This window comes from Anguilla anguilla, chromosome 2 (assembly GCF_013347855.1).
Source record: "Anguilla anguilla isolate fAngAng1 chromosome 2, fAngAng1.pri, whole genome shotgun sequence".
NCBI classification, from domain to species: Eukaryota; Metazoa; Chordata; class Actinopteri; order Anguilliformes; family Anguillidae; genus Anguilla; species Anguilla anguilla.
Genome location: NC_049202.1, coordinates 64,314,206 through 64,339,647, shown reverse-complemented (window position 1 = coordinate 64,339,647; position 25,442 = coordinate 64,314,206). Strand labels below are relative to the sequence as shown.

Genomic DNA, 25,442 nt, shown 5'->3' with positions numbered 1-25,442 from the left:
ATATAGTTACTAATCAGATGTTTCTCACGAAACGTTGGGCTGTCAGTTTTTTTTTTTAAATGTACTTAAAAGGAATCTCTTAAAGAACAGAAACGTGTTCTAATTTGTTTGAATTTGCTTCCATCAGAATTATAACATTGCTTAAACGTATATGAGCTGATGGGTCAGTTTTCATTTCTCATGAAGGCTGTAACTAAATAGCTTAAACGCTCTATGCTATAACTAAGAAATTCAACAGTATCTTGAAGTTTTGTTAAATTAAATAAAACCACGAGAGATCATACAATGCCAGTGAACCCATTCACAGCAGTAAAATGACTCAGTGTTGACTAAAGTCCATCATTGATTCACAGTAGTGGCATAGCTTAACTGAACAGAGCAAGATCGCAGTGTTGGTTTCTTCATGTTTTAAATACACGATTTTGATGATTCATTTCCTGGTTCCAAATCAGCATAGGTTTGACTTGCATTACTTACTCATAGACGTTGCTAAGCAACAAAACAGCAAGTCTCCACCCATGCGGCATGGCCCACACATCTACACGTAGAATGTAAATAGAACATCCACATAACAGGGTATAAAATAGGTCAAACCTGGTTTCCACCTCACACATGATTATTAACTGGCCAACAAATGATGTGAAGCCTACAGAAAATCAAGACTGGTTGAAAAAGGTTTCTTCGCTCTCCCCTATTGACCAGACTACATAGTCAAAAAACGTGCATTTAAAACATGACGAAACCACAACTGATCCAATCCCACATACATACCGTTTTTGGCAATAAAAAAAAATCAAAAAAACATGACCTTCCTAATTGGTTGCTGGTTTAAACATCCATGCTCTTCAGAGCCAAAGGAGTTTTGTCCTGCAAATATTGCAGATAATAATTTATGCAGTTAATTTTTGTTACTTGTGCTATAAATGTTCTGCACATACTTTGCAGTAACATTGACCTGCGTTAACATTTGTTAAAATTGTACCATTTGTGATCACCTCAAACTTAATGTGATTTATTGTAGCAGACAAGTGTAGCAGACAACCTGACTAAAAACTTTCCACCAGTCGACAGCTTAATTATGTTGCTATAAACTAAAACATATAGAAATTTGGAATGATTATTACTTGTTTCATCCAAATGGCAATGAATTTGCTTTATGTTGATATTATGTGGATTACATGTTATATTTATCATGCCAAAAAGAGAGAACTGTTGCAGAATATTCCATTAATCATCAAACTCTGTTTATAAAAGCAGTCTTTTCATAATTCGTGTCAGTGCTGTTGATATTATTTTAATTACAGTCAATTAAAATGCAAGATTGTTCAAGTTGCGCGTATTGTCATTTTTCACATTATGAATGGGTGCATGTTGACATTATGTGGATTACATGCTACATTTATTATGCCAAAAGGAGAGAGCTGTTGCAAAATATTCCACTAATCATCAAACTCTGTTTATAAAAGCAGTCTTTTCATAATTCATGTCAGTACTGTTTATATAATTTTAACTACAGTCAATTAAAATGCAAGATTGTTCAAGTTGCGCGTATTGTCATTTTTCACATTACGAATGGGTGTAAGAAAAAGGACGAATTACAGGTCCACAATCCTGTATAAGAACAGCCATAAAACCATTCGAAATGAAAATAAATAAAGTCATTAAAATAATCAGGAAAGAAAAAAGACAATGAACAATAAATGCATTTTCCTACTTCTGGGATTTATACCAAGATGGACAGCATACCGTTGACTGCCTTTTGAATAAACTGTAAAACATGCGGGCATTGCAGGGTAAAACCCCAAAATTACCAATCTGCCAGACGATGGCCTACACCACACGCCATAGCCATGGACTGGGTAGGCGCATGGCGATTGGTGCAAATGGCAGCCTGGAATGTCCCAAAAATTTCCAACGAGCAGCCAAAATTGCACTGCGCCACGCGATACGGACTGACAGACCCCCAGCAGCGGCCTGCCTCCCCCTTCGGCGCACGCCGAGTAACGAAAAACGAACCGCTCGGGCGCGTCGAAATATATGGCGGAAATACCGTTTTGCCAGCGCGACAACTGGCAACGCGCCATGCGCTGGCCAGAAAATAGAGCCCTCAGTCTCGAATTACCAAAACCGTTCCAGCCATGCACACGGCTGTCAAATCGTTCAGGCAAACTACTTCATTACCGCAGTAATTTCAATTCATTTCAAGGAATTTAACATCTCAAGTTGCATTCTAAAGCACAAAAGTCCCCAATCAACGTGGAAAATCGAATTAAATACTTGTTTAGGCAGCCGAGCACAAAGGTTTTTTTGTGTTTTTTTTTATTGTTGGTGAGACTTGACTGGTCTCATCTTATACAAAAATAAGAATGCAAGTTTTGTATGCATGGCAGGAGGAGAACCTAAGTGACTAAAGATGACGGTGCAGCATCCATTCATGGACCTGTTGTTTCCATTCATCTGAAAACTCTTTTTTTTCATTAATTATTCATTTAAGTAGACAATTTCCCTGTTTTTCCTTCTTGCACTCTCTGTCAATCAAACAACGCCACACAGTATTTTCAGACAATTAATACCACGAGTTGGAGAGGGGGAAAGATAACCATGCAGAGGCCTCTGCTGGCGCAGATTACCTGCAGGCATGGTCTGGTGAGGCATTTAACATGTTAAGTCCCAGGTGACAGCACCATGAATGAGCTTGTGGTGTCCAATTAGCAGCAAGCAGGAACAATTATCCCCACCTCTGCCCCCCTTCCCATTATCCCCCCAGAAGCCCCCTCCTTAAGGAAAGGGAGCACTGCTTTGTGCTGGAAGACTGACATGCACAGCTTAGCAACGCACAGGCTTCATGCCCCAATCCTCTTAAAAGAAGTAAAACCCCTCATTACAGACAGATCACGGATTTGTGCAGAGAAAGGGGAAGAGACCTGGAGAGATTCTGAAAAGGGTGTGTTTGCCTGCATGTGTGTGTGCACACGTGTGTGTGTGTGTGTATGTGTGTGCACACGTGTGTATGTGTATGTGTGTGTATGTGTGTATGTGTGTGCACACATGTGTATATGTGTCTGTGTATGTGTGTACTTGTGTGCATATTTGTGTCTGTGTGTGTGTGTGTGTGTGTGTGTGTACTTGTGAGTGTGTGTGTGTCTGTGTGTGTGTGTGTGTGCGTACTTGTGTACATATGTGTGTCTGTGTGTGTGTGTGTGTGTGCGTGTGTGTACTTGTGAGTGTGTGTGTGTGTGTGTGTGTGTGTGTGTAAGTGCTGGGAGGTGGGGTGAGGGTTGAGGCAGGTGGTTGTGACAGAAGCAGATGAAAAGGTACTGTGGCGCGTGCCTCGTACAGCATGTGCGCGAGATTACAGGGTAATCAAGCAGAGAGCAGGTGCGGAGCACGACTGCGCCGTATCTCCCCTCCGCACGTGTGCGCTCGCATGAATGGAGCTCAGATAGGCACGGGTTTGGCAAAAGCCTTTTCCCCGCCGGCAGTACAAGTGTATCAACAGAAAAGCACTGCCCCTCAACACTTGCCGGCTTTCCCACTCGCACATGCAGCATCCGCTGCCTTGTGTTTGACTACTGGGGGTGGGGGGGGGGGGGCGGAGGTACGAACACGTTTCGCATCGATGAGGCTGTGTACACGTACAGCCCCACCTGCATGCCCTTAGACAAACACGTGGTGCCAACCTAGGGTTGCCAGATTTAGAGCTTGTCCAAACCGTAAACCGTTCACACGTAGCGACGTAGAGCATCCTGCAGTTTGACTGCGAAGATGGGGGGAGGGGCGCAAGGAGGAGAAGGAGGAAAAGAAGAAGTTCAACAGTGCAAACAGAGGATGGAATTAATTTCAAACTAGAAATCAAATTTAAATCATTCATTCCAGTCGGGACCACAAACCACACATAATTTTAAAACCGGATATTGCAGCCCAAAACCAGCCATCTGGCAACCCTGTGCCAACCTGGCCTTAACCCAAGGCCTGTCTCTGCCTGACTACTGCTCTTTTAATTTGGCCCAACTGATGAGGTCGCATTTCCTCCCATTGATCCCGACTGATTCTGTCAGTCAAGAGTCTGTGTCGCAGGTTCTCCAGCAGCCTCTGCCAGACCCCCGTACCCTCTTCCCCCCCCCCCCCCCCCCCCACCCCACTCCTCTCATCCTTTTTTCTCCGGAGCTTTCTAGCAAAGTCAAACTGGCGCCGTAAATAGCCGTTCCCACGGCAGATCACATGATCGCATCCCACGCTCCCTCTGACTGCCGGTCCCATCCCGTGAACCCCGGTGGGGGGTGGGGGGGGGGGGGGGGGCACCTGACCGGCACGGCGCGCTCCGGCACACGGAGACGTGAGCTGCGTTCATCCCGAGGCCGCGTGGCTGGAGCGCGCTCAGTGGAGGCTCGGCTCTGCGTCCTGTGGGTTTTCTCCCTGACTCCGCCCCCCTGCGGTCATCCCCAAAGGGGAAACCAGGCATACATAAAAACAACAGAACTGCTGAAGAGGAAAAGGCACAGTGACTGGATGAGGCAGAAAGTGAAAGAAGAAGAGAGTGAGTGAGAGAGCAAGAGATAGAGAGAGAGTCAGAGAGAGAGAGAGAGAGAGAGAGCGAGTGAGAGATAGAGAGAGCGAGAGAGAGAGCGAGAGATAGAGAGAGAGAGTGGGAGTGAGAGAGAAAGAAATAGAATCGCAATGACAGGTTTCTGTGTGTAACAAACTCATGCAGTAGTAGAGCCTGGAGCAAGCCTGTAATTACATAGTGAGCTCTCTCTCCCATTCTCCATCTCTCTCGCTTTCTCTCTATCTCTCTATCTTTCCATATTTTTCTCTCTTTCTCTGTCTCTGTGTCTCTCTCTCTACTTCTCTCTCTATTACCATCTATCTCCTTTGGGACCTGAGTCACTTTTTGAATACAGAGGATCGAAACGTCCTCAATGGCTTTATTGATAAACTCACCTCCTGTCTCTCTTTCTATCTGTCTGTATCTACTCTATCTGAACCATCTGTCTCATGCCTCTAAAGAGCCCTCTGCCCCTCCCCCCTCCCCCACTGAGATTCCCATTACTCGAGCGAGGAAGGGAGTAAGGGTCACTTTTAAAGGGTGAGAGAAGTGATCGGCTGTCATCAGCCGCCGGCAGCGCTGCGAGCTGGTCGCGCGGAGAGAGTCGTGCTCCCCCTCATTACCGGCCTATCAGAGAGCGGGGAATTCGCACCTCTCAGGAAGAACGGGGCCAATCAGCACTATACAAGCGGGGACAAAAAGCAGAGATGGCCCTGACACAATGAGCTCCAATCACGGCAGCACCAGCTGCGAAGCGGACACCGCAGGAAGGAAGTGGCCACTAGCAGCAATGTTAGCAGAAAATGGTAAAAGTACAGAAGCAATTGTAATAAACGTGTAATACACTTGTAATAAACTGTGCATTAAATTGCTTTCACTAATCAATTCAGCACTGAATAACAACAGAAACCAACAGACCACTCCAGCACCAGGGGTCAGTGGTAAATGTAATTCAACCGTCATTTAACACCATGTACTGTTACTGCTGAGAGACATCACAGGGGTGGTTCTTTCATAAAACGCAAGCTACAGTAATATCAGCCTGACATGATGCACTCTCACACCTGCACAAAGTACTTCCTGTGAAAACCACTTGCAAGCAAGTGCTATTTCCCAGAAAGCTTAAGACAGCAAGCTTCAGTTGGAGGGACCTTTCACATTCGAATGATCAGACAATGGAAGGAAAAAACCATGTGTGAGTAGTTCATCTTGTGAATAGTTAAATTTGTGATTAGTTAACCTTTTGATTATACTGTACCTCAGCAGAAGATACAATTTATCAAAGAAGTGAATGTCTTCAAAGTGTGTCATTCACTAGTAGCAGAGTTATACAAACACATGTATCGTATATGTACACAACCGTCTATGTCATCAATCATCATCATCATCATCATCATCATCATCATCTCTTCGAAGAGCAATTCATTAGCATCAACACCACTGATTGGTGGATACACAACAATATCTCCTGGCTCCCTGTGGGAAGTAGTATCCACCAATTGCCATCACCATTTTTCTATTGGTTATTACCAAGAAACTGCATCCTTTCTTTTGCTTTAACCAGCAAGACCTCACGACCGACCAAGACATAACTTGTCTGAGCCCATGTAGGTCCAACACTTTTTGTTATGCCTGCAGCGGATTAAGAGGCCACAGCGATGTGGAGGACAGGTGTGGGTCAGCTCTCAGGAGCCAGACCACAGCAAGCGGAACAGCTGCACTGGGTCCTCACCACCTCCAGGCTGATCCCTGCTCATCATTCCAGGCTGATCCCTGCTCAATAGTCCAGGCTGATCCCTGTTCACCACTCCAGGCTGATCCCTGCTGAACAGTCCAGGCTGATCCCTGTTCACCACTCCAGACTGATCCCTGCTCAACAGCTCATCCTTGCTCAACAGTCCAGACTGATCCCTGCTCAACAGTCCGGGCTGATCCCTGCTCACCACTCCAGGCTGATCCCTGCTCAACAGCTGATCCTTGCTGAACAGTCTGGGCTGATCCCTGCTCAACAGTGTGGGCTGATCCCTGCTCAACAGTCTGGGCAGATCTCTGTTGTGAATGTGTTGAATGTGCCCTACAAATGTCAGTTTGTGCTCTTCATTGATTTTCTGATTATAAGCATTACTTAAGCTTCCCCCTCCACACAGCATGCACACACACACACACACACACACACACACACACACACACACACACAAACACACATACACACACATACACACACACAAAAATCTTATTCTTTATGATATTACAAAATAATAAATTGGATTTTTGTCATATTTATAACATCCTGAACCTCGCCATTTCTTTCTTCGTTTTATCCTGTGCCTGCTCTTCCTCTCCCTGTCTCTCTCTCCTTCTCTGTCTAATTTACCTCGGTTTTTTTTACCTTTTGTTCTGTGGTCTCTCTTCTTTTCACCTCTCTGCGATCTCTCCCTTTCCTCCTCTCACCTTTTTCTGTACACTCTCTAATCTTCTCTTTTTTTATTCCGGGCTCATTTCCCCTCTCTCCCGGCCTCAGCGCGTGGCTCTGTGTGCGTTTAGCTCCCCCTGCGGCTCCGCCCGCGGCTTACGCGACAGCAGCCGGCTGGTAAACACCAGGGCTCAGGCATCCAGCGGGCAGGCGCCTCCTCGCCCCCCGAGAATCGGACTCAATCTCCAGTACGGGGCTGACCTTCGCCCCCTCGGCCAACCGCCTCCGTGTCTTAGGACTGCCCCTCCAGCCCGAAGACGCTCGAGCGAAATTACCCGTGTCCCGCCATTACCTCCCCGCCTCGGCTCCGTGCGGCGATGGGGACGCCCGTTGGACAGGTTCACGCTTTTCTGATGGAGAGATTTGTGCTTCTCAGCCAGGGGACTTATGAGATTTATCTGGGTACACTGTTTGTTTGAGATCTGAGCCTCTTTTTCTCTCGCACTCTCCCTCTCTCTTTCTCTCGCTCTCTTGCTCTCTGTCACTCTCTCTGCCTCTCCCTGTCTCTCTCTTTCCTCAGTCTCTCTTTATTAGCAGTATCACCCTCTCTATCTAACCTCCCAGGCCAAATGCAGCGCTATCTCACATCGTGTTCCCTTTCACAGACTTTCCCAATTCCTCTCTTTTCGATCTCTCGCTCTCCACCCCTCTCCGGTCTTCATCCCGTTATCCTGAACTGATTTCTCATTTCCTTACCCCCCCCCCCCCCCCCGTTTTCCCCTCGCATGCTTTTGCCTTGCTTTCCCTCTGTCGTCTCTCTATGTCTACGTCCCAATGCGGCATGGTGCCAACACAACGTCCTCGTTTCTTCCACATTCCAAGGAGAGCTCTGCGAAGTACTGACACCCGGAACCAACGCAGTCCCCCCGTGAGACCGACGGCTGGAGCCCCTCTCCTCCACGGCACGTCCCCGCCACAAGCCGCGGCGAAGCGCGATTCCCGCCGCTACACGCCAGACGCCGTACGTTCCTGACGCTGTCTGCCTGGACAGGTTGGGGTCGCGTTTGGGGAATGCAAACGGCCTCGACTACGTAGTCTTAGCTGTTTCGCTGGCGCCAACGCTATCCGGAGAATCCGCCGGTCCCGTAGCCAGGCAGCGGTAGACCATACGAAAGGCCGCCGGTCCCATAGCCAGGCAGCGGGAGACCATACGAAAGGCCGCCGGTCCCATAGCCAGGCAGCGGGAGACTATACGAAAGGCCGCCGGTCCCATAGCCAGGCAGCGGGAGACCATACGAAAGGCCACCGGTCCCATAGCCAGGCAGCGGGAGACCATACGAAAGGCACGCGGGCGAATCTTGGCGTCGGGCGTGTTTTGGACGGCTCCTTCTGTCACAGCCGGAATGCAGCGGCATTCGCCTCATCCTTCGCCCGAGGCCCCATCTGCAGCCTCGACGAGGTGATAATCTGACCGGGGATTTCTCACGCCGTCAGGCTTTTGCTACAATGCCCTAAAACCGGGGCTGGCCAACCCTGTTCCTGGAGATCTAGCGCCCTATAGATTTTCACTCCAGCCCTAAGACAGCTCACCTCATTCAACAGCTAGAGATCTCATTGGGCTGCTCATTATCAGAATCTGGTGTGCCAAATTAGGGTTGGAGTGAAAACCTATGGGACGGTAGATCTCCAGGAGCAGGTTTGGGCAGCATTGCCCTAAATGAACGAGGGAAGTGTGTTGGCGGATACATCGGAACGGTCCTCCCTCGGTCCTGCCCCCCCCCCCCCGGCCAAAAACCCGGTGACAGAGAGCACATGCACGGTATACAGCTCAAGTGCGTTGTCCATGCTGGGACTGACAGGGACAGCCCAGCAAGGGAATCTCATGCCATGAGCGATCATGGGTTTGACAACCGAACACAGCTACGAGGGAGAGACAGAAACTCCACTGGGAACAGCATTTTCATTTCATCAAAACAGAAAGGCCTTCACAGGATTGATGATTAATACACGTACCATTCACATCTTCCACTTTATTCTTCAGAATAAAACGCTTTGTTCCTACACTTTTCCTTTCCTATCTTTTCTTGCCCATTGTTTTGTTTGTTCAGCTTTAGTGGGAAAAGCAGGCAAAATCCCAGCTCTCCCGAACCTCTGTCAGTGCCACCCTGTCTCTCCGTCTTTCACAATGCGGCCGTGTTTGGGGAGTGTTTTCAGGGGGGTGTTTTAAAGAGCTCAGACCGCTGTGTGAAGGGTACAGCCGGGAGCAAGACCACGCCCCAGGGGGCTGAAACACAGGGAGATGGAGAGCGTGGGCTGGTGCTGGAGACGGAGAGCGTGTGCTGGTGCTGGTGATGGAGAGCGTGTGCTGGTGCTGGTGATGGAGAGCGTGTGCTGGTGCTGGTGATGGACAGCGTGTGCTGGTGCTGGTGATGGAGAGCGTGGGCTGGTGGTGGTGCTGGTGATGGAGAGCGTGGGCTGGTGCTGGTGATGGACAGCGTGTGCTGGTGCTGGTGATGGAGAGCGTGTGCTGGTGCTGGTGATGGAGAGCGTGTGCTGGTGCTGGCGCTGGTGCTGGAGAGCGTGTGCTGGTGGTGGTGATGGAGAGCGTGTGCTGGTGCTGGTGATGGAGAGCGTGTGCTGGTGCTGGTGATGGAGAGCGTGTGCTGGTGCTGGTGATGGAGAGCGTGTGCTGGTGGTGGTGATGGAGAGCGTGGGCTGGTGGTGGTGCTGGTGATGGAGAGCGTGGGCTGGTGCTGGTGATGGAGAGCGTGTGCTGGTGCTGGTGATGGAGAGCGTGTGCTGGTGCTGGTGATGGAGAGCGTGTGCTGGTGCTGGTGCTGGTGATGGAGAGCGTGTGCTGGTGCTGGTGCTGGTGATGGAGAGCGTGTGCTGGTGCTGGTGATGGAGAGCGGGGGCTGGTGCTGGTGATGGAGATCATGTGGACAGCATGCGGAGCCGTGGACAAGCTCAGGCAGAGGACACTGCACAGCAGGGCGGCCGCTGGCTCAGACGCACAGACCTCCCGCGGGGGGGGGGGGGGGGGAACACAGGTGCAGATCACCAGAGACCAGGAAGATGAGTGAGGAAGAGCTCCGGGGTCTGAGTCACACCCTGAGTGGAGACAGTCCGTCCCCCCGTCATCCATCCCCCCCGCTGCCCGCGCTCGGTCTCCGTGGGAACAGCCGAGAGGTCGGAAGCCGGAGACGGGCCGCAGTCGTTTCCGCCCGGCCGGGCAGAAGGGCCCCTCCCTGAGGCGGGGCCGGCGGCGTAGGGATGACGTCATCCCCGCCCATCAAGGAGAGAAGTGAAGCGAAGCGAGCGAAAAGCGAAGGGGGGAAAGAGAAAGCGAGAGAAAACGAGCACGGAATGCACGCGGCCCGAGGGACGAACGAGGCTCAGGGACCTGTGACTGATCTGCGAGGGACACATGCGCACAGACTCTAAACATCCACGCTGTGGGAGCCTGGGGGGGGGGGGGGGGGGGGGGGGGGATTGGGGGACAGCGGGGGGAAGCGAGGGGGGATTGAGGGACAGCGGGGGGAGGCGGAGGGGGAGGCGGAGGGGGAGACCTTTGCGACGCGCTCAGACGGACGTCTAGACGGCAGATAGGGAAGGAGCCTGGGGAGAAAGCTCGGGTAATGGAAAGGGGGAGAGGCGCAGAAACTCAAAACTGGTCGCAACAAAAAAATCACAACTTGCTATACAGAGGGAGCGCGCTGGGGCGAGTCGGTATAAACCAGATAAACCCGCAATCGCTCTTCCAAACACCGATAAAGACGCACAGCAAAGAACCCCCACACTGAATGTGCGGGGGCTGGAGAGATTGGGGAGCGGGGAGAGGAGGGGGGTGCATGGGTGGAGAACTCCGCCCTGTTAATCCCCAACAGGAGGAAGAAAGCAGAAAGCCCGACAGACGAGAAGGGAAGACTGCAGCAGTCACGCAGAGGGCAACGGCCTCCACTTCTCCCAGGCTGAGCAGAACCACGGAGCGCTATGCAAATGGCCCTATGAAATATGTAGAGGTGCAGTGGCAGAATCCGGCAGAATTCAATAAAGGCTAATGAGATTAGCGTGGAGGAGGGGGCGGGTGCACACATCAGTCACAGGAGCGGGACGCGAGAGCAGCGAGGTTCCCTGCCAAAACCGTGAGGAAATAACTCCGCCAAGGGAGATGAGGGGGGTTCAGCGTTTCCTAAGCTGCGATTGGCTGGATTTCCCTCATGCCTCCGCCACACTCCTGTGTCTGGCAGCAGGCTCCGTCAGCTCCAGCGGGGGCGGGGGCGGGGGCTGGTGTTGAGCAGGCCGGCGGTTTCGCGCCCGTGGATCCGGGCCGCCGGGGCTGATTTGGGCGGCGGGGGGCCTATCCGGCGCACCTCGGACAATTAGGCCGTCAGCGGGAAAAAGAGAAAAGCTCTCCTCGGGGACGATCCGCTCCGCTCCGCCCCCGGCGAAGGCTCGCCACGGAATGGCCGCACTGCCTGGGACCCTGACGCAGAATAACAGCGCCGCGAGGTCATCAGCGCTCCCCGCCGCACCGCCAACGGGGCGGGGCCGATGACCGGGGCGGGGCGTCACCGCGACACCGGCTCCCGTCAGACTCGCGCACGTGTGGACCGCCCGCCTGCCTGCCTGCCTGCTCTGAAATGAATCCAGAAAAAATCGCTTCCTTTTAAATGAAATCAAGTGCCGGGAGAGGAGGGGGAAAATTGGCCCAGAGGGCCATGGAGAAGTGCACTGTCAGGAGCAAACAGAAGCCTGATCGCTCTCTGAGTACCAGTGAAGTACCTCTGCACGCTGGAACACTGCACAAACCAAAAAAATAAGCCGAGTATTTCAGTCTTACATTTAGACTTAAAATCTTATTTATTATAATACTTTTTTTTGCTAAATAACAAAAAAGATTGCCAATGAAGTGAGGCAGCTTGACTCATTTCAATTATTTGCCACTGGGGTAAGACAATTTCACTTGATAAGCAAAACGTAACTTAAAACAAAAGCTTAAAGCTAATATGTTAAACCTGAGAGGGGAGAAAAAAAAGATTTTAAATCTCAGGACTAAACTTAACTACAAGACCAAAACACTTCAGACAAACTTTTTTGCGGTGAACTGGTGGCGAGTTCCACACCTCCCTAGCGGAGTGGGTTGGGATGGGTTCAGAGGACACGGATATCCGTGGTGGAGATCTTGGCCCTGAAGCAGGGGGGGGAGGTGGGTGAGCTGACGGGTGCGAGTTAGCGGGGGTGGGGTGGGGGGGGTGGGGGGGGGAATTTGGACCGCTGACAGAGTTCAGGGATCGGCGACGAAGGCGATGTCTCAAACTATTAAGTTCATTTCACCTGACATACTTCGCCATACGCTCTGCTAAGCGGGGACGCAGTCTCCTAGGGTTAGCAGAGAGGAGTGCGAGCCGGGGGCCTGACATACAGTTAATCTGAGCCTGCGGGACCCGGACACGTGGCGTTTTCAGTCTAGAAACTTCACCTTTAGGTCTTTTTTTTAGACTGCAAGGAAATTGCCTGAAAGGAAGTATATTTAAAAAAACAGCTCTTGCATTCATTACTGCTTCACTTCAATTCATGTCTTAGTCAAGGACTCAGGGTTGTTTACTGAATCCTTCTGGGGACTGTGCACATTCAGGCTACCGGCACAAACGCCTGACCCAGCGCTTAAGAATTGAACAAAAAACAAGAGTAACAAAGATCCCGCGAGCCCCACCCCGGTTTAACAAGCCTGCACACAGAGAGCGCCACCATATCTCCACCTGCTCTCTCCCTGACCCAGACCGACACTCTCTGCCTTTTCTCTGCATCCGTTGCTGCTCACGCCGTCCAGCAATCGCTCCCTCAGGATCGACGGCTCTGAACGAACGGCGAACGCGCTAAACCTGCTCGGCGGCAGGCCTGCGCGGCGGCCGCGCTGAAAGGGCGCGTCCCAGACTACCTGAAGAGGGTAGCGGTAAAGAGATGCCTGCAAGCTGCACTCTCTCCCCGCACACTGTTAACTCACTGAGTCTGTCTGGGGGAAGCAGATGAATCTGCAGCAGTGAAATGAGTCCAAGGCCAACGGCGAACTATCACCAACAGAGACTCACTATAGCCGTGAGCCCCTAACCCTAACCCACACACACATATACACATTACACACGCACACACACACACATACATACACACACACACACACACACGTTCACACATGCACACACACACCCACATACACACACACATACACACACACACACACACGCACACACGCACTCACACACACATACACATTCACACACGCACACACACACACACATACACACACGCATACACACACACACACACACATGCACACACACACACACACACAAGCGCATGCACACACACACACACACATACACACACACAAGCGCATGCACACACACACATACACATTCACACATGCACACACACATCCACATACACACACGCATACACACACACGCACTCACACACACATACACATTCACACACGCACACACACACACACACATTCACACACGCACACACACAGACTCACACATGCACACACACGCACACACACACGCACACAGACAGACACACACAGACACACACACACACACCTCTCTCTCTCCCTACCTCGAGCAGCACAAAACCATAACCAGTTCACTCAGCAGACTTTATGTTACAATCTGACTTAACTTCTCCAGCGACAGCCAGGAAACCCCAGAGGCAGAAAATAAAATTATTTTAATCATTTTTAATGCCCTTCATATTTCACAGATAAAATGAGGGATTGAGTGGAAATATGCCAGGACCCATTCCACTGGCGCTCAGAAAATATTTCACAACCTCGCCTTGCCACTGCTGCAATTTCACAGCTACATACCAGATACATTCTGGACGAAGCCCTGCAGAAGTGTATGGATGTCACGGAAGAGAGGGCTGCTGATTGGATGTCACGGAAGAGAGGGCTGCTGATTGGTCCGTTTCTCCCACTGAACCCCTGTTCCTGTGTTCATTAACAGGGCCCTTGTGCCTGGTAAAATGCTGCAGTTTTTTTCTCCCTCTCTTACACCAACCCCCCCCCCCCCCCCGCCTCCCTCCACTACTACCACCCCCACCCCACCCCACCAACCCCAGTGCGGCAGCAGTGATAGGGTCACAGGTTTTAGGCAGAAGATCATTCACCACAGCAGAATCACTGCACAGCGCAATGGGTGTGTGCCGTTCTCCATCTGAACATATCCTACTCCACCTCACTCTGAGACACCATTCCACAGCTCCAGTATCTCCTCATTAATCATTACCCATGATGAGAACAAGGGCACACGATTCCACCAAGAGCAAACATTTCAAATCGGATGCCCTTTAGCCCTCATTATCCCATTGCTGAAGTCGACAAAAAAAACTCTGTGCCTTTTGATGCTGAAACTTCCTGCTGAAAACGACAGGATGATACCTCTCACATGAGTCTGTGGTTTAATTTATTAATTGAGAGCTCAGGGACTACAGAGAAAAAACTACAGAACAGATGCCTTCAACGCTATTTGATCTGCAGCACAATGAGGTCATTCCAGTTTCAAAACACAAGGCAAACACGCACTCACTCACACACACTCATCTCTCTCACACACCTCTCTCGATCTCGCTCTCCCTCTGTCTCTCTCCTTCCCCCCCTCTCTCTCCCCCTCCCCCTCTCTCTCTCTCTCTCTCTCTCTCTCACCTGCTCTCCTCCGGTCACTGCCTCTCTGTTCTTCTGAAAGGCTGACTTCCCCCCAGGCGAGGCAGGTCTCCGCTGGGCTGGAGTCTGAGCTGAGGAACTCCCAGTACGGTTTTGCGCGTGGGTAACGGTCGTTCCTCCTGGGTCCCGGGTCCTGGGTCCCCTCCTCTCCCCTGAGGAGGACTCCGCTGGAGCTTCGCCTCCCCTGCCTCCGGTTTGTTTACTCCTCCCCCCCCCCCTCCGGGAGGTCCGCGTGGTCTCGGCTTTAAGTGGCGACGGCGGCGCCCATCGACGCGCGCGAGCGTATCCACACCCACTCCAATCAGGCCCGCTGCACAACACTCAGCTGGGATGCTGCAGGAAGGAGAGCGTGAGAGAGAGCGAGAGAGAGAGAGAGAGAGAGGCACACAGAAAGAGAGTGAGAGACAGAGAGAAAGAAAGAGAGAGAGCATGAGAGAGAAACAGAAAGTTAGAGAGTGTGAGAGAGAGAAAGAGAGTGAGAGAGCGAGAGCATGAGAGTGAGACAAAGTATGAGAGAGAGAGAGAGAGAGAGACAGAGGGGTAAGAGGAGGACAAAAACAGACATTAGTTTGAATATCAATTGATCTAATTCTCATTCTATTCTCAGTCTGCAATGACCACAATTTTGTTCTTTTGCCCAAAGCCTTACAAGCATTACCCATGCATGTATGCATGTATAACATAATGCTCCTACTGGAAATCTGCAATAGCAGAAAGATTTTGGTCATTAACATTTATATTATGGCTGCTATTTAGCATACCCAGGGCAATGCACAAATAATGTCGACGGCACGAGCAGGCTCTGAGCATTATCATATGTGCATACATGACTGAACATTCAAATGTCAGTAGAAAGTACATTTAAAACGCTAATTAAATTTTAACAGTGTGCCAGAAGCTCACGCCATCAGAGCAGGTGGGAGGAGTCACAGACCGGTCAACCGTGAGCACAAACATGATCTTAGCAGCGTCTAAACCCTTATGTGCGTGCGAGCTGCTCGTTAACACTCCCGTGTGACAGACAACGTCAGCCGAATACAAGCACAGCGCAGTTATGCTCCGCTTCCTGCCCCCCCCCCCCCCCCCCCCCCCCCCCGATCCTGAGCGGGGGGCAGGAATGGGGTTGCTCCTTTTGCTTTTCTCTGAGAGACAGCACAACCCTCTGCCTTCATCCATCACACATCTCAAGCCCCGCCCATAGCCGTGCACTGAGCCTGATAGGTCAGCACAGCTATCATTGCATCCAGTAGAAACAGAAAAATGCACAATAGGCGGGGCCAGAGTTCACGAAGCCAGATATGAGAGTGACACTAACAGGTGACAGGGACAGCGATCAGGGAGCAGAAAGAGATGGAGGTGCAGAGAGAGAGAGAGAGAGAGAGAGACAGCAAGAAGAAGAGGCAAAGAGAAGGACAGAGAGCGCCAGGGGAAATGTGCCTTGGCTGTCTGGCAGATTACAGAATAGAAAAGAGAAAAATAGTGGGGGAACAAAGCCAGAGAGGAAGTCAAGGCTTTCTGCGAGGGATGAAAATGATGTTTCGATCCACAGTGGCACCAATCAATCAGGCAGGGAGGCGTGACCGGACTTGAGCAGGTAAAGAGGGCGAGGGGAAGGGACCGGGGGCCAGGAACGGCACCGACGGAGTCAGCCTGATGCTGAAAGCAAGGGGGAGGCATCGCCAAAGCGATGAAGAAGCCACAAAGAAGCGCAGAGGGGAACAAAGCAGAACAGAGAAAGGCGGAGAACAAAGAGGAACAGAGAGAACAGAGAGGGAGATGAAATGAGACTGAAAGGCTAATAGGGTGGGCAGATGATAAATAAGTCAAATTAGAAAGTTGGGCAGCGAGCAGACCGAAAGAGGAGAAGGGAATGAAAGGGAAGAAGGGATGACGGGAAGATAATGAACGGTCGCTCGGGGGGGGGGGGGGGGGGGAAGCAACAGGGACTGACTGAGCGAGCTCCGACACAGAGAGAATCAGAGATGGGCTGAAGGAAGACACAGAACCATACATTCAGCACCTTACACTCACTATCACACTGTTGCCCCTGGCAACCAACTCTCTCTCTCTCTGTCTCTCACTCTCTCTCTCTCTCTCTCTCTCTCTCTCTCTCTCTTTCTCTCTGATTTATTCTTTCTTTCAGAAGCGAAACGCACCCTTGCTTTCTCCTCACACGCAGAAGACAGCTGAGTGGGAGAGGGGATGTGGCTCTGGCAAGCACCATGTTGGAGCCCGGTCTCCACCTCGCACCAGCTGAGCCTCACAGGCACGCCCAGGCCAGGCACGTCCCCTCTCAGCCACAGCTGTGTCTGAAGCTCTAATGCGTGGTTCTTCTAAGTCAGAGGTTCCCAAAGTGGGGGGCACAGAGAGACAATGGGGGGGGGGGAGTGGGCATGGGGAACGTTGGAAGGAAAATTGTGTATGTGTGCGGGGGGGGGGGGGGGGGGGGGGGGGCTTAAAATGTCCAATTACAAAAGTGGGAGCTGACAGATAAAGTTTGTGCTCTAAAGCACCGAAACATCGCAACCTCCACTTCACCGCTGCTGAGCTGAAAACTTATCAAATCGGAGGCGTGGCCTCAACCAGGATGGGCGGAGTCAACAGTCGATTATTATTCTCACACTCGACTGGACCACTAATGACGCAGAAGCTGTGCAGAGCGGATGCCCGAAGCACACCCATCAACAAAGCATCCGGACGCCAAAACAGCTACTACTTAAAATATGATCAGAATAAAACAAAAAAAGCGAAGGCGCTGCCAGACATAATGCATTCTGCCCAAAGACTTCATCGAGCTGTTGGACAAAGAGCGTGGCTCCTAGCACCGCTGTGCTTGTCTGATGCCAAGTTTGGATGCTTATTAAAGTAAGCTCTGTGATAAATTTATCACGGTTTGCTGTCTCCTCTCTAGTTTTCGCTCAGTCGTCTCTGTGCTTTTCTACATCTCTTTGATACGGGAGTTATTCTGCACGGTGGCACACTGGGAGTGGGAATAGATCTTGTTATCTGGGACACGAGTGACAGGACATCGACGGAGGGTCGCCAAGACGCGAGGGAAACAATAGCGGGGGCAGAGGAGCATTGCGGGAGATGGGTGATGCAAACACAGGGAAATGCGGGGGAGGAGGGGGCGGGGGGCGGGGGGCGGGGTTGGGGGTGTGTGCTGAATTTTCCTATTGGATCCATTTCTGATCTGGATCTACGAGCAGGACGATCACAAGCCCCAGTTTATCGCACAAGCCGGGGAACGGGCCCGTCTGAGCCAGAGAGATCTCGCAGGTTCGCACGAGATACTCATCGCCTACACAACACCAGATTGAAAAATAAATGAGGACACAAATTTTCACTTTTTAGTCCCGTGCGAAGCCGTTCCAGACCTCGTCACCTTCGCGGGAAATGGGCCTTTTCGAGACCAGGCCTCCTGGCCCCGGTCTGTCGCTGGCTGCACGCGTGCAGAGAGCAGCACGGATCGCAGGCATGGCGGACATGAAAAGCTCACGGGTCCCCTGAGAGGCGAGACGCATCGCATTCTCCCGAGCAGGAGCTCGGAGCCCTCTAACTGCATCTGAGGTGCAAAGCCTGAGTGACTATTACGGATGCACAGCACCGCTCGCAGGGAACACACCAAACACACTGTGGGGGGGGGGAGGTAATCTCCTAATCCTATTGGGGCCCAAGAGATTTGGAATTACCAGAGGAGAAGGTTTACAGTAGTCTTTACCGATGCAGCAAATGCAACACCCAACAATTAAATACATATGAATGCGCATAGCATTAAAAAAAAAAACATTTTAAATTCAAATCCTAAATATATTCCAGCAGTGCGGGGAATATCAGATGCTGTTTTATATGTGGGTTTTGGCCCCATTAAGAAAAGAGACGTGTCACAGGCAACCCTAATGCGGAGCTCATGGAAAGAGGGCCTGCCGGGGAAGGGCGCATTATCTCGCTCTCTCCCACACCTGAGACGGTAGCGCTTATTTATTTCGGCGAGATCCGGGGAGCCGGGGAGGGGGCGTAACTAACGCGGGTCACGGGTGAGCGACGGCCTCCGTGATCAGAGTGCCGAAACGAAACCCGCTCCCGTCTACAGACGCGCCGGGCCGTCTTTGTTCTGTTCACAGGCTCGATTTCGGGCGAGCGAGAAGCTTCAGAACCCCGGCGCCCCCAGTATGAGGCACACAGGCATCTAACCGACACCGTAAAAAACAAAATTTAAATCTTACAGGAGAATACTGGTAAGCTGTACAAACAAGGGTAACAATACGTAGCAGGCTGCATATCCATGTTAAATGTTTTATGCCGTTTTATGCCGGTTCAGCTCTTTAGTTCCGTGCCTTCACTATTTCCCAGGTTTGTAAGAGTCCAGGACGTTTTTTACAGTGCTGGGTCAGTTTTTCCTTCTTTTGTTTCAGAGCTATTCAATGGCTGTTTCAAATATTTGTGACAAATTTTTTATCCCCTCTATAATTTTCCCAGCTGTATCTCTTGAGTTGCTGCTGTGCCACCCACATCCTGCATGTGAGGCCAAAACGCCCCACACAGGGCTGCACGCAGGACAGCTTCAGCCAATCAGAGGAGAGGCGTGCCTCTCGCCTGCTTCCTATTCGCAGCCACCCGTTCCCCCAGGTGGCCGCAGGTCCAAGCCATCACATTATGATTCCACAACCGGGCCTGACACCGCACTTCTGAAAATCTATTTCATCGATTGGGGATCGAGCGGGCCTGCAGAACCCTCGGCGTGGGCCGCCCCGCGGGTCCCTCTCCGGTCCCGCCGGCCCCTCCCCCAGAGTGCCGCGCCAGAAAAAGATAATGTTCTCACGCTGTGTTTTTCTTTTTTTCCTTTTCTTATCGTCGTCTGTTTAGCGTTTTTTCGCATGCTAATTCCGTTCGCTTCCAGGAGGTGTGAATCCCAGACAGGGCGCCTGCGCTCCTCTCTTAAACGAGGCTCTTAGCCGGAACGGCTGCCGCGGAGAGGCAGCGGAGCCGCCCGGGCGTACGCGCAGGCGGGGGGGGGGTTTGGGGGGGCGGGGGGGGGGGGGGCAGCGTGAGTCACTCCGGGCTCTGAGTTAGCCAATGAGGAAGCGAGGCTGTGCGCACGGGCCCGTGGAGAGACACCGGGAGCCTGAGGGGTCCGCACCGCTCCCGCTCCGCCGAGCCGTGGGGAGCGGGACGTGACGGGAGCCGCTGATGAGGGCGGGAGCAGATCAAAGCGTGGCGCAGAGCCCGGCCCGCTTCAGCCCCCGCACCCCTGACAGGTGCCCCCCTGCGCTGGATTCTGCCCTCGGGCCCGGGGGTACGAGGGAAAGGCTGTAAAACACACGTCTGTAAGACATTCCGTCTCCCCGCTGCGTGGCAGCCTTATTTACTCAGAGAAGGTGTGTGTGAGTGTGTGTGTGTGAGTGAGTGCGAGTGTGTGTGTGAGTGTGTGTGTGAGTGTGAGTGAGTGCGAGTGTGTGTGTGAGTGTGTGTGTGAGTGAGTGTGTGTGTGAGTGTGTGTGTGAGTGAGTGCGAGTGTGTGTGTGAGTGTATGTGTGAGTGAGTGCGAGTGTGTGTGTGAGTGTGTGTAAGTGCGAGTGTGTGTGTGTGCGTGTGCGTGCGTGTGTGTGTGTGAGTGCAAGTGTGTGTGTGTGTGTGTGTGTGTGCGTGTAAGAGTGCAAGTGTGTGTAAGTGTGAGTGTGTGTGTGTGTGTGTGTGTGTGTAAGTGCGAGTGTGTGCGTGTGTGTGTGTGAGTGTGACTGCGAGTGTGTGTGTGTGTGAGTGTGTGTGTGTGTGTCAGTGAGACTCTAAACAGGCCCATGCTGGGGCAGCTGGCCTCCTCCCTAGATCTGTACTCCTTCTGCTCAGATGCACCCTGGGAAATGTGTGACTGCAATCTGCCTCCACAGAGCAAAGCAAGGCCCTCATTAAACCAGCCTGCCTCTGTTTGTGTGAGTGTGTGTGTGTGTGCGTGTATGCTTGTGTGTGTGTGTATGTGTGTATGTGTGCGTCTATATGCAAACTGTGCTATAATGAGCATAACCATGATCGCTGTCCCTCTGGGCATCTGCAAACACGTACATAATCGTTTTCTCAAATACACAGCCTGTGTCAAAGAGTTAGCGTGAAAAAAAATGAAACACCTATTAAAAGACGTACATTCACACACGCATCTATCCCCACACAAGACGGGGAAGCAGAGACATATTCTAAATAAATAAAAAACACGATTACGTTTTCGATGATGTTTAGCGTGAACATCAGCCGTGCATATCTCAGTTACATTCTCCCAACGTTCTCCCGACAACGCCTTCGCAACCCCCGCACTGCGCCCGCACTGCGCCTGCGTCGCGGCGAGATGGACGCAGGTTGACAGCAGCGCGTCGGCTGGGAAGCGGGATCACCGGCGCAACCCTAAAAGGAGTCCCCGTTACCGACGCACGCGGGGAGCGCATTAGCGGAACACAGGAAATTGATTCTCAGAGCGCATTCGTTCATTCGCTCACTGATGGCGCGGACCGTGGGCAGGCCGGGGGAAGCGCGAGCCGACGCCGCGACGGAAATGCTTCCGAGGAGATTAGAACGGACGAACGCAGCGACAGCCTCGCCATCCATAACGATGACTGAGCGGGTGCCAGGCGCTGCCTTTTTAGGTGACGTATCACTCCGCCGGCGGGGGGGGGGGGGGGTTGCGTGGGAACCCTCGCGCCGCGCCGTGCCGCGCCGCGGTCGCGCAATTAAACCGACGGAAATAAACGGCCCGCGTTCGAATATCTATTGATCTTCGGCCTTTTCAGTCACTGTCAGTAATGGCGCACTCCCAAGGATTTACTTACCCGCGGGCCGCTCGCGCCGGCTCAATACCTATTTGTCTGCCGGCGGAGCTCCGCTTGCGCCGCACGCACGCTTTATTTTCCCGATACGGGTTGTCGTTTTTTTTTTTTTTTTTTGCGTGAGCGAATTAGAGGACTCGGTGGGCGCGGTGTGATGCATGGCTCTGCGCGCAAGGGCTCGCTGGGCGCGGACTGTTTGGATTGTTCCGGAAGGAAGGAAGGAAGCGCCGCACAGATGCGCACTGCTCCCGTTCGGTCGGTCTTTTTATGGCAGGCTATTCATTCCCGCACCGCTTCTCCCTTTTTTTTTCTCTCCATTTCAGCCATGAATAATTATGTCAAGCCACATAAAGGAGAATAATAAAGAATTCAATAAATCACAGTGCGCACAGTTGATCTAATAGCAGCCATGCGTGATTAAATCATCGATGTGGCCGTTGCTATTATGAGAGCGAGAATACTTACACCATGCTATTCGGTTAATACATTTGAATTAACATATCCCTGAGTGAGTGTGTGTGTGTTTCACTACATACCTATATATGCATATCATATTATACACACATACAAACACACACATACACACACACACACACTTCCAGAAGGAACAGAGGCAATGGTGATTTTGGCATGGAATTCTGAGGCAAAGATATCATGAGCTAGGGACAACTGCAGTTGAAAGCACATACCCCTTGACCGCAATGTCCGTGCATTGTTTCAAGATGCAAGATAAAACAGGCAAGCAACTTGTCAGTTGATTACAAATATGAAAGTGGGTGTGAGTTGGCAGTTTGATCAAAAACATCTCCACAGAGAGGAATACTATGGTTACTGTTTCCTTTACTTTAACAGTTACCTGTACACACAGACACACATACACATACATGCACAAGCACGCACATACACACACACGCACACATACACACACACACGCACACACACACACACACATGCATGCACGCATGCACATACGCACACCTACATACATGATGTTAGGTATACTGTGTGATGCACTCACACAGTTTGATATCATTCCCTTGCATCTTCATGTAAACTCCTTCACCTGACTTGTTCCAGTAAAAACTGTAGCTGTAGAGTAAATCAATTGTGCAAAGTGGAGGGTGTCAAACTGAACACAGAGTATGCTTCCCTGGGTAATGACACCCCCTCAGCATGCAGACAGCCACCGAATGTGACAGTTAAGTCCTTATAACCAAACTAACGTTTCTGTTTCTGAAGTGTAATACATCATTCCTTATAGACAAATTCCATTTCATTTTCTGAATGTGATGGCTAATTCCTATTCCTAGTCAAACTGAATTTTATCACAATGAACCACTGCACTTCCCCTACCATTATACAAAATGTCCGTACGAAGTCACCACCTCCTTAAACGAAGACCTCTTTCACACTGATTTGCAGAGCAGAGTACATTTAGGCAATTTGCCAGGAACACCGAGCTGTGAATGGGTCTATGTCCTAAATCCATAACTGGTCCTGTAGCTTATACATCTTGAGTAGACATCCCGCCCCCCCCCCTTTTTCTGAAAAGGGTAGAGGTGTCATTGGCGTTAATCTGCTGAACAGTATGCTCAGGTGTGTGCGGACCGTACATGCCCAATGCACATAGTGAGAGAGCAAACAGCTTGCTTCAGCCCCCCCCCCCCCACACACACCCCCAGCTCAGACACACAGACTTTCTACAGTATCTCTCCTCCTCCTTCGGTACGAGTAACAGCAACAGCACAGCATGCGTGGGTCAGCGGAGCAGTTACCATGGATATCCATGAATTAATTATGGAACTGCAGAAGCACCCTCTGATTTAAGACTATTGCAGAAAGAAATCCACAAGAATACAGATAAGGGTCTGCGCTTAAAGAGGTTGCACAAATTCTTAATGAATCGAAACACCAGAGATTTTAAAATCGTGAGACTGTTCTAAACTGGCACCTCTAACCCACTCTTACTGTTTCAAATTAAACCAAAATGTATTTCTGTGGTTAATTTTGCAAAACACAATTCCCTTCACATAGCATAGCCTGGGCCACAGTAAAAACCCCCACAGAAGCAAACCTACATCAGCTGTGAAAAGAAAAACAAACATTTCAGTTACATGTAGGATGGAAGTAACTCACACTGGGCTAAGGATATGGATTCACAGAGACAAACACATCATAGAGGCCGGTCACCTTTCCAAAACAGTCTGAATCAGTGCAGAATCGCTCAAATGTAGGCAGCTGGAGGTGGAGGGTTTGGGCGTGGGGTGCCGGACATTTAATGCTTATGTTCATGGGCTTGTGAGTGAGATTTGTCAACAAAAAAAAACATTTTCTTAAATAATCTGGCAACATTCTTAAATGTTAAACTGGAATTACTAGCGATACCGGAACATAAATTAATGCCATGTCTTCTCTCTTGCTCAGTCCATAACAGCTCCGGTCCACCCCTCCATTGAACCCCTTGGGGTCACGGTTATTGAATAGTGAGGAGGACAAAGCTGTGCGTGAAACAGACCCATCAGATGGCTGTATGGCTAGCACCAGGCAGCACAGTAATCAGGAGCAGTACACAGGCATTTCAGACTTTTCTGAAGGAACGAGGGTGCATAAAATTCATACTCTCTCCAAAGACCCTCGTGCCTCTCTTATCACAGATGTGGACAGCAAGCAATTATTCTGCCACTTCGGTAATGAACAGTATAATTTCACCCAGTATTTTCTAGTGATTGACTAATTACATTTCATTTTCATGTCCAATCATTTTAAATGAAGGTAAAACCGAGCTGCTTTTTGCATGGTTGTTCTGCAGACACAAAAAAAAAAAAAAAAAACCTTTAGGCAAACAGTATAGGAACAGAGATAAGCTGTTGTACATTCAAATTTTCCCCCAAATCCCCCCCAACCATTTCCGGTTGGACTCCGTCATCACAAGCCGTCTTGTTGAATTCTTCTAAAAATAAAAAACCATATAGATGGAGAACATCCTGTTCTCTACAATAACGCACGCACCTTGACTCATCACTGCATGTGATGCTGAGGCTGGCAGCTCCACTGTGGACGGCACCAATCCTCTAAATGCCCACGAAACCCCTCGGGCACCAATTACGGAAGAGGGTAATGCCGCCTGTCTCGGACCTTGAGTTTACCCACTAAATTTAATGTGAAAGTGGCCCCTCCGCGCGCGGCTCCTGCGCTCTCTCTCTCTCGTATTGCTTCCCCCTCGGGTCTCCTCTGGAAATTGAATTCCGTAATGACACCGGCAGTCAGAAGTGGCATGAGACGCTTTCATTGTCTCCCTGAAATACGCACAATGTGTCGGGCCTTCCAAACCTATTAGAAACTATTAAGCAAATGTTTGTAGTGCGTAATGAACGGTGAAAGTCTCTTAGCCATTTGTATAACTCCGTTTTCACCCTATTAGATAGATTTTTTTTTTCTTAATGCTAATGAGTATATTTAATGACGCACGTGGTTCCCCTCACGATAAAAAGAGAGTTTTAAGCATTCTGTTGATTATATGAGTGCACGAAGCCGGGTTAACTCTCCCTTGTGGTTTCTGTAATAGGGTGAATACACTTTCAGCCATTTTGTCCTAAATTACAAAATACCACAAGCCCCTAAATAAAACTGCATTGTGTTATGGTCAAATTTTTATTGACTTGAAATTCTCTTACAGAATTTTAAAAAAAAGGGAGAATAACACTTGGTCGGTGAGTTTTGAGACGTTATTTAGGGCTTTTTGGTGTAAGGACTTGTAATACAGCAAGCTTATGAAGAAACTTCGATTTCCGCTTCACCGTTTCAGGGGATTAAATTTCTCTCGGATTCCTTATCTTGGAGTGCGGCTGCGCTGTCTTGTTCTTCTGGGCTGTAGCGATACTTTTTATGAAACTTGTAACTGCAATGATCGGAAACCGAAAGACAGGAACCCAGGGAGATGCAGAC

The 25,442-nt window shown here is 50.5% G+C and overlaps 1 protein-coding gene across 6 annotated transcripts in view; it reads right to left on the bottom strand.

Annotated features, from left to right (window-relative positions):
* Window positions 1-25,442, bottom strand: part of LOC118221598 (protein phosphatase 1 regulatory subunit 29-like) — a 129,693-nt gene that overhangs the window by 48,977 nt on the left and 55,274 nt on the right. For all 6 annotated transcript variants that reach the window (XM_035406816.1, XM_035406814.1, XM_035406812.1 and 3 more), the window contains exon 2: window positions 14,668-15,018. The gene's annotated coding sequence lies outside the window, so the exon portion shown is untranslated. The remainder of the gene's footprint in view (window positions 1-14,667; window positions 15,019-25,442) is intronic.